Here is a 7,908-nt window from a genome sequence, read left to right on the forward strand (position 1 = left end):
CGTAAATATATTTTGAAGATATTTTATTTCAGGGGTTTTTAAGAAAATATCTTTTGGAAGATATTTTCAATCTGGGGTAGTTTCGCAATTTTCACTTTTTGGAAGGGCATTGTACAATTAATGAAAGTTATTGCTAAATCGTCGAGTCGTGTGCACATAGGATTTCCTTCTGGTCGTTTTTCAACAGGTTCAGGGCTTTTGGCCCCTATTGCTGCCAAACTTGTTTAAGGCATATCTCACTGCTCGAGACTCGGTTTTTGACGCCGTTTCTTCCTTTATTCATATTTTCTCATTTTGGTTCTTTTTTGTTCACGGAGTTTTGCCATTTGAGCGCGTCTGCTCAAATTCCACTTTTTCGGACCCGGCGAGGCCTTTTTGGGGCAGTTTTTTGAGTTTTTCTATAAATAGGGGGTCTTTAAGTGAAAAATCATATTTCACTCTCTCTCTCCCCTCTCTTGGCCGGATTCCATGGCAGCCATGGCTGCCACCTTCTCTCTTCTCTTTTCAGCTTCTTTCCCTTAGTGAAACGCGGTAGTGCCTTGGTGTTTTATGTTCGTCTTGGCGAGGCCTTCGATTCCATCAATTGGAAGCTCGTTTTGACCATTTCTTGAGTTTGGGTTTGAAGTCAAGTTGTGATTTTGATGGGGCTTCCTTGGGGTTCTTGTTCACCATGTTGTCCCCGATAAAACCTAGAAGTTTCGTTGGATTCGGAGCCGTTTCATTTCTGTGGGGATTTGAGATTTCATCTCAAATGGAGGTAAGGGATGTTTTAGGATTTTGTATGTGTTATATTGAGTATTTTTCATGATTATACAACTTGTTTGCATGCCTTGTATCAAATCTAGAATATTAGTAATATTTAATTCCTTGTATAAGATTTAATTTATAAGGATGTATACAGCTTAGAATTGAATTGTGACACGATGATAAATTATACTTTGATATGTTAGTTAACATATATTAAATTGAAATTATTTGAATAAGAATTGCACTTTTTATTTGATAATTATCTTTTGTGAAAGTTTAATTCTCATGGATGTACCATTATGTCATGCTTTTAAATTAAGTCTTGGCATGTTCTTTAACATACTTTAATTTGAGAGCATTTGAATGAGTACGAAAATCTAGAGATTTTAATTGAGAAGATTAACTAAAATCTACTTTAAAGGTTCCATTGGCTTAATTGTGTTTTAACTTGAAATTTGTGATGACTAAGACTTGCATATTAGCATATGTTAATTTGGGACCATTTGATGTTGTTTTAGAATTTAGGGATTTGATTATCATGATTTAGTTAAATTCCATTTAATTAGTTTACTTGATTAATTTCCATCTCTATTGCATTAATGATTTACATCATGTGTTTGATATTGGCATTATGTTTGAAGCATGATTTTAGACTTGTAATGGATTTATGAGTTTATGTTTTCAATTATGTTGTTATAACGTGTAACGAATCGCACACTGAAGATTCAACATATGATGTTATCATAGCGTGTAACGAATCGCACTCTGAAGATTCAACATTGCCATCCTACAGTAGTTGTGGATTTAGATCATGTATTATGTGGTTCCAATCTACTTGTGCATGAAGGTAGTTTCGTGTACTATTTAATACATATATAAGTTGTTAACTTATTATTTTGGAACAGCTTGGGACATTGCTTAATGGCTAGGGTTCAGCTCTAGTACGGGGACAAGAGTCCTCTAAGTTAAAAGTACGCGCGTTGGGTAGACTACCCAGGGGTTAGTAGCCCAAAAGAAGTCATGTGTCGGTCTGATCCGAATGATGTCCAAGTATATCCGCTTTTGCTGATTTCACACTTTTAGATTTCAAGTTGATAACTTAGAGAATCTATGTCTTGATATGTGGTATTAGAAATCCTAATTACACTAAATTGCCATATTTAGTTGTTTTCGCACTTTTAGATTTCAAGTTGATAACTTAGAGAATTTATGTTTTGATGTGTGGTATTAGAGATTCTAATTATACTAAATTGTTATATTTAGTTGTTGTCGTATTTTAGATTTCAAGTTGATAACTTAGAGAATATATTTCTTGATGTTTGGTATTAGAAATTCTAATTACACTAAATTGCCATATTTAGTTGTTTTCGCAGTTTTAGATTTCAAGTTGATAACTTAGAGAATCTATGTTTTGATGTGTGGTATTAAAAATTCTAATTATACTAAATTGCTATAATTAGTTGTTGTCGTATTTTAGATTTCAAGTTGATCGATAACTTTGAGAATCTATATCTTGTTGTTTTGCATAGCATGCCTCTATGTTGGTTAGATTGCATAGATATTGTGATTTGTGTTTTGTTATTCAAATGTAACTTAGGAATGATCCTATAGATTCATTTGGAAAATAGACGTTAGGTGGCATAACCCACTTTTGTCGTTTTCGTATTTTAAATTCCAAATTAATGACTTTGAAAATCTATCTCTTGTTGCTTTGTATAGCATGCTTCTATGTGGTTTGAATTGCATGGATGATGTGATTTATGCTAGAAATGATCTAGGATAGCTTAGGATGCTCCCTGAGTCTCATCTTGACATAGACGTTAGGTGGCATGAGCCCCTTTAACATGTTTCATCTTAAGGTGATAAAATTGTAAAATGTTAGGTCGATGCATGCTCATTTCCTATGAGTAACTTTATGTTGCTCACCCCAAAGTTACTGGGGCATATTTTCAGGTACAGGTTTCAAGATTTGGAGATTTGCACTTGCCTTGGGTGATTTGTGGATTGAGGTTTCTTTTAGTACATTCTTGTTCACATACAAGTGTTAGCATGTTTGAGTTCCGTATATGAAATGTAATTTTTCTAACTTCGAGGTTTGACATGTCAATTGTTGTAAATGAATTGTAATAAGGCCATGGGCCATTGTAGCATGTTTAAAATACAATATTACACTTGCATGTATGTTCACAACATCATATAATAGCATATAACTTAAATTGATCATGCAATGGGGGATTTAAATTAAGCTTAAAGTCTCTTTTTAGTTTTGGTGTATGGCAGGTTCATTCTTCACATTTTCGACCTGTTTCGGTCGACCGATGGCTTGTTTCGGTCGACCGATGGTTTGTTTCAGTTGACCGGTACATATTTTGAATTTCAATTGAACAGTAAAGTCCAATTCTAGTAGCCATTTTCAGTTTTAAGCCACAAACCGGTCGACTGGTTTGTCATTTCGGTCAACCGAAATGAAGGCTCACTTCCCTTCTTTTCTTGGCTCACTTCCCTTCTTTTCTTGGCTCACTTCGGTCGACCGAAGCGGCTCATTTCGGTCGACCGAAGCATCATTTCGGACAACCGAAATGAGTTGCCTTGTGTGTTTCTGTTGGTTTGTAGCCTAGATAGGTTAACTTTGTTCCATTCATTCCCACTTGACCTTGTTGATCTTGTTCAAGCCATTTAATGGTGTACATAGTCTAGTTTGAACTAGATTTTTGTTCCTTTGGTTGTCATTGGTGCCGTAGAGTGCCATTTGACCCTTTTCATTTTAGCTTTCGTATTAGGTGATTTCTTTGAATTCCGTGACTTCATAGAAGGTTACTCTTGTGTCTTAGGGATGATTTATATCCCTAGAGACTTGGTTTATCTTCTGCTTCCGCATTTTGGATCCGTTATCGAGTCAACTTTCAGTTCATCACTGATGCACCGAGTTGAAAAACTTGGGCTGTCACAGTAGGTAACTGCTTTATTCTCTCGTTTGAGATGACAAAGGGGGAGAAAGATGTGTTCTTATGCTTAATTGTCTATTCTATTGCTTTTTAATTATATATCTTGATAGATTCATATTGTTAGAGGGAGACTTGTAAAAATATCTATGAAATCTAAATGCTCTTAAATGTCTAAAATATCTGTTGTAAAATCAAGCATGAAATGATATTCAAGATATGCTTATTGATAGGGGGAGCATTCTTTCAAATGCAATTCCACGTTGACAATAAACACATCAATGTTTTGTCATCATAAAAAAGGGGGAGATTGTTGGCCTAAGGATTTTATCTAAATGTCAATCTTATGTTTTGATGATTACAAACCATTAATAATGTTTAAGTACTGATATTTTCGTTGAGTAATATATAGTTGATCAATATTCAACCCTCAATGTTGAGCTAGAAGATCCATTCCAAGCATTCCAAATACTCAAGCTATGGATTCAAGGAAGCCTCAAAGTTGCAAGAAATTAAAGAAAAACTCGGACTTCAAAGATCATTAAAGCTTTTCAGCAAGTCTTCATCAAGCCTAAACGATCATGGTCAAGAAATGAAGAAAATGGTAGATAGGAAGGTGAGATCTTAAGATTTAATGTCAAAGTTCATTTGAATATATTTTGAAACTTAATGTTATAGTTCATGCATAGCATAGCATTCTCGTTTCATTTTTCAAAAAACATAAAATTAGCTCATTAAGTTTTTGAACACATTCACACATGAGCCACACATCATATGAAGTGTAGATAGGACTTAAATAAATTCATTTCAAGTCTCATACAGCAATGGAGAAGGCTCCATGAAAAATAGAGAAAGCTCTATGAAAGTCAGAGAAGGCTCCATGAAAGATAGAGAAGGCTCTCTGAAAGACATAGAAGGCTCCATGAAAGACAGAGCATGCTCTCAACATTCCAGTAGGCTTTTTAAACGAAAAATTAATTCTTCCAACCAAAGAGCAGGCTCCCAAAATAGGGAGCAGGCTCTAAGAGGTTGGGAGCCGACTCCATGCAATGGAGAACCGGCTCTCAAGGCTAGGGAGCCGCCTCCTCTTGTTTTACAAGAGCCGGCTCCTTCTAGTCAATTAGTGACTAACACTTGTTACCAACACTTTATATGAAAATTATGACTAAATTCATGAAGGAATAGCTGCAGAGGACGAAATGTAAAAGGGGCAGTAAGCTTTACGATAATTGAGGTTTGTATAATTGGTCCGAACAACTTAGAAAGTTCCTTAGGTGATAGTTGATTTTGCACCTTAGGAAATTTCTAACTGTAAAAAATGAGACCACTAATTGATGTGCATATAATAAAATGAATGCCTAGTAATCTTGATCTAAAAGCAGCCAATAATTGACATAGTATATAATATTTAAATTATACAAATATATATTTAAATTATTTATCTTGATCACATGGTTATCATTATATTGAGTTAAATATCATATGAAATGAATATTTACAAATGATGAGTGAATTGATTCATTTGTGTATTCTTCAAATTTTTGTTTTTGAATATTTTTTTATTTTAAAAAAATGAAATATCGAGTTTTATATAAAGTTTATTTGTTATATAAAATGTTTATTTCATCACGTGCATCGCACGTGAATTTTCTTAGTAATCACATAAACATATAGCCAATTAATTAAATAAAATACAAATAAAATAATTAAATAAATCCTCTGAAAATTAGGGGTATTACGCAAGGACCCTCTGAATTTTTAGTTGAGGCGCGCACACAGAGCTTTATTCAATCGCCGTCGCCACCAGTTGCCCCACCGACCGAGACGAAGCTTTTAACTCATCCAATAACCAATAATTGTGTTTTAATTTGTATACTTTGTTGGCATATATAAGCATTTTTTGGTTTAAGGGTTCGCTTGCGATCCTTTTTGCAATAGTCCCCAATTCACCATTGCAGATCTAGAGGCCACCACACACACATAAGGGTTGGTTTAGTGAGTTTGAGACCAAGTTTGAAGGGAATTGAGTTGACTCAGGTGAGCATGGTGACGATGATGGGATCGCCGGGTAAAGCTTATTAGTGGTTTCAATGTGAGTGAAAGGCTGTCTCGATGAGGATGAACTCGCCATCAGTGTCCCATATGCGAATCGAAAGGTCAGAAAAACGATTGGAGATTTGGAAAAGAAAGAAGACGACGAACCATTCATCTTCAAGATTGTCACCAAAGCGGAGGTGGTGGAAGAGAGAGAAAGATTGAAGGGTTGGTGTTGCCATATGTAGTGAGTGGTGAGAGGAGAGAGAAATTGGAGATTAAGAGTGTTGGTGGAGGTCAAAACAGAGGATGATGAAGGAAGTTGAGTGTTTTTGATGTATGGTTTGGGTTGCAGATAGAGAGAGAGAGTACAAATGGAGTGAAAGTGATTAGGGATGGGTATTTTTGTAATTTAAAAAAAATAATTTTTAGTTGTAAATTTAACATTAAATAGTAAGGTTAAATTTGTCATTTCACACTCCGGTTAGTAGGTCAGACACGGATATTGGGACAATGTGATTGCTTTTTAAAAGTGTTGGGATTTTCTAAAACAGGTTGGGGTTTTATAATCAAAATTTGAAAGTAGTGAGGGTTTATGATTTTAACTCTATATTATAGGATAAATTACATAGACCTCTCTTATAGTTTGCCATAATTACAGAGACCTACCTTGTGGTTTGAAAATTTACTAAGACCTCCCTTAAAAATGAAACTATCCTACATGGACCTCCCTTGTTAGTGACGAACCGTCAAAAGGACTAACAGACTTGTCTAGTTTACTGAAATACTCTCAAACTACTCTGGTAAATCACTGAACTACCCATAGGATTATATATATATATATATATATATATATATATATATATATTGATGTAGTATGGTCTGATGAGGAACTGAAGATATGAGTTTCAGAGAATTAATTGATTTGTTACGGTTCGATATTGATAATATTTGATTGATTTGTTTCAAATGACTAGAATTAGAAAACAGAGAAGTATTAGTTTAGAAGAAATCAAATGAATATGAAGTGATTATGTTATGTTTATCCCTTTTTGTTCTTAAACTGAACAATGGAAGATTTGCCATAAATTTGAATTATTTCTTAAGTTTTGCAATTTTGCTCTAAATGAGGTCACAATTAGAGAAATCTCAACCATTCTCAAGCAAGACAATTGGGAATTGCTCATAGATTCAACAAACCTGCCTAACAAACTAAACCCAGATGTGTTCGATCCATTCTTCACCCAACATAATAAGAAAATTGACTCAGCTCCGAGTCCTCGGCCTTCAATCTTCGCAACAACCGCCTCTCCGGTCAGATTCCCTTTGATTTTTCAAATCTAAAGCTTATCCGGCAACAACTTCACTGGCACAACAATCTGACCAATTTCTTCTCCGGCGACAAGCGCGTCTCACCAGTTCTCCGCATCGCAGCCTTCAAGCTCATCGGCGACAAGGAATCTAACACGATTTCGCAGAGTACATCCCCACCACCACAACAGAGATCTCATCCGCGGTGATTGTTGCATTTATATTAGCGGAGCACTTCTCCTCTTTATGTTTTTAATTCTCTTCTTGTCTGTGGCAGTGGCTAAGGTGGGCACGGGCCTCTCCATCACCTTCGTTGCTTACTCTCTCTCTAAAGCGGAGGCTTGAATTGTTGAATTGTTTGTGTGTAAGGAAGGAAAAGAATGATGTGGCATATGAAGAAGAAAGAAGAGAGAAAATTAGGTTGCTATATATATATATATATATATATATATAGTTGTATCCAGATCAGTTAAGAAGGTAAGGGTAGGGATAAGTCGATTGTAATCCTAATAGTTATATAATTATAATATATATATATATAATGGTAGGGATAAGAGTATTATAGGCATTTTACTTAATTTGGTACATGACGTCAGCACAATTTTGCCATTGATTGATGTTAATTCTAAAAGAAGGAGAACTGTGTAGGATAATTTCATTGTTAGGAGAGATTTAAGTAAATTTTCAAATTACAGAGAGGTTCCTGTAATTATGGTAAATTATATGGAAAGTTCGTGTAATTTATCCTGTATTATATATGAAAAATGAGAGAAAATATTTCTATTTCATAAAAATAAATAAGAGTATTATATATATATGTGTGTGTATATATATATATATTATATAAGAGTATTATATATAGAAAAGAGAGAAA

The sequence above is a fragment of the Cornus florida genome, unplaced genomic scaffold (genome assembly GCF_030987335.1).
Source record: "Cornus florida cultivar Cherokee Brave unplaced genomic scaffold, ASM3098733v1 CherokeeBrave_3.0.0_Hap2_Chr01, whole genome shotgun sequence".
NCBI lineage: Eukaryota > Viridiplantae > Streptophyta > Magnoliopsida > Cornales > Cornaceae > Cornus > Cornus florida.